This window comes from Cyprinodon variegatus, unplaced genomic scaffold (genome assembly GCF_000732505.1).
Source record: "Cyprinodon variegatus isolate N-32 unplaced genomic scaffold, C_variegatus-1.0 Scaffold664, whole genome shotgun sequence".
Classification (NCBI taxonomy): Eukaryota; Metazoa; Chordata; class Actinopteri; order Cyprinodontiformes; family Cyprinodontidae; genus Cyprinodon; species Cyprinodon variegatus.
The window spans coordinates 347,947-350,341 of NW_015151117.1; positions in this window are offsets into that span (position 1 = coordinate 347,947).

Sequence of the window (2,395 nt, forward strand, 5' to 3'; positions counted from 1 at the left end):
AGACAGACTATTTTATTGAAAAAGCCTTTTAAGGTGTTTATTTAATCTACTTCATTTTAATTTAAGTACAATTTTAGAATAATAATTTTTCTAGTTAATACCAAAGACCAAGACCAAAACAAACAAACAAATGAAAGAAAAAGAACCGGAGGCTGACTTCAGCATAAATTCCTCATCTGCTTATTCAAACGGAAACCTGTGGTTTGTAACAGAGGCAGGGGTACATGCATAAACATGCTAGTATGAAGACCAGCAAACTCAAATGCAAAACTCAGCTACAGTATGTTAAATACAGTAGACATAGGATGAGGCTCTGCTGACATTTAGTGAGGCGAGTGGGTTGTAGGTTCATAATCCATGGCCTTAACCTTGGTCCTAAAATTAAACAGGTGTAAAATATACCTTACACGGGAAAAAAAAAATTTTAATAGCGTGAAGGTTCACAAATCCACAAGTCTTTATAAATTGAATGGGTATTTCTAGATAATAAATACAATTAATAGAAATACTACAAATAAAAAGAAAGATAAAAAATAAAGTGATGTGTCTTCACACAGGTAACTGAGGTTTGACGGAAAGTGTTAAATGGAAATTCTGCTTGAGGGTTACAGAGAAGGGTAGAGTGGTGAGCTTCAGTATCACAGATCAGCAAATCCCAACCACAAAATTACCCAGCGTGTACACTTACCTTTGTCTATGGATTTTTTTTTTGTACCCAGTAGGGATGATGGTTAGAAATTCTTAGAAGTGAATATATACACGTCTCAGTGGAAGTTAAAGTGCAAACATATAATTTTAGGTCTTCCAAACACTTTTATTCTATATAGCAAGTACCAAAAGTTTGAATAAACTGGATAAAGATATTGTTTTTTTGTCGTTTGACATTAAATTTGACATTATATTTCTATTCCTGTTTTACATTTAATTAGCATAGCCAAAAATATTTGTGTTTGATAAAAAGAATAATAATATTAGAATATTTTACTTTTTTTTAAGTCAGAAGTTTACATAAGAAGCGCAGATGCTTTAAACAATTTTGAGAAAGCCTAGAAGATATTAATGTAGATTTATAACTAAATTAAATTCAACCCCTTTAATACACTGCATCATTTTGTGACATCATGTAAAAAAAAATAAAATAAATAATAACGAAAAATGTGTAGAAAACTGGAAAACTTTTACACTTTCACATTTGGGTTCTCTTTGAGTTTAAATTCCAGACGCTTAAAGGTTCAACGTCTAACTGTTCAAACAGATATTCACAATTGAAAAACTCACATGGACTTAAGAACCAGAAGAAAGCAACATTTCAAAGCCAATATAAAAGGTTATGGAACAAAGAAACAAAACAAAACAGGACGTTGTTTAATATATTGAGAGAGCCAAAGAGCCTCTTACTGCTCCGGAGCTGCAGGATGCAAACTCCTGATCTACCAGATAAAACTGTCTCAATATAGCTAAATTTTAACTTTTAAATCATTGTAAATGGTTAAATCAAAAAATTATATTGGATTCTGGGACCCCATTCCTGTGCATATAATCATGAGTATATACCATTTCTACAGGGTTACCAGTCCGTTGGTTATTGCCCATCCTAAGAGTCAAGTGGACAGGTGGTGGAGCCTGTGGGGGGAAGTGGAAGTTTGCCGAAACAGTATTTTGACTCTCTCCTGTGAAACTATTTTTTGCATTGACTTACTGTACTGTATACGTGGACTCCCTGAAACCTTCTTCATCCTGGACCACATTAAACACACCATCAATTTGCCATGTAAGTCTGGAAAATTAATTTTAAATTTTTTTTTTACCAGTCGAGGATATGTCAAACTGAAGAACAAAGAATATGACAAAAATGGACAAAAGTATCAAATCATTTGTAAATGCCAGTATTTCAAAGAAGAACATTTAAAAAAGTGCATATATGTAACATATTAGGTATAATAGGGAAAGAAACAGCATAACTTTATGAAACAAATACTTTAACTCTCATATGGATACGGTTGGTGATGTATCTTTGTGAGAATACCTTACGTGACTATTTCTACTGTTTACTACATTCTTATCTGACCTTTACTACACAAGCTATGAAGCATCAAAGCTGAGACAAAAATATCATACTTAGAATAAACTGTCTCTCTGTGCCTGAAGATGTTCTTCTTGTTCTTTAATCAATGAAGCTACCTGTGACGAGTAGAGCAGGCAAAAACTGTACTCAAGAAAAATACAATATAGTAAAACTACTCCTCAAAGTAAACCTCTTTCAAAAAGATTATTGAAGTAAATGTACCTAATTACTGCCCACCTCTGATTCTTGGAGCACAAAGGAGTGTTTCTTCTTCCTCGTTATGTGATAACGTTTTATCTGTTTTAGTTCATTTTTTCCCCCATACTTTTG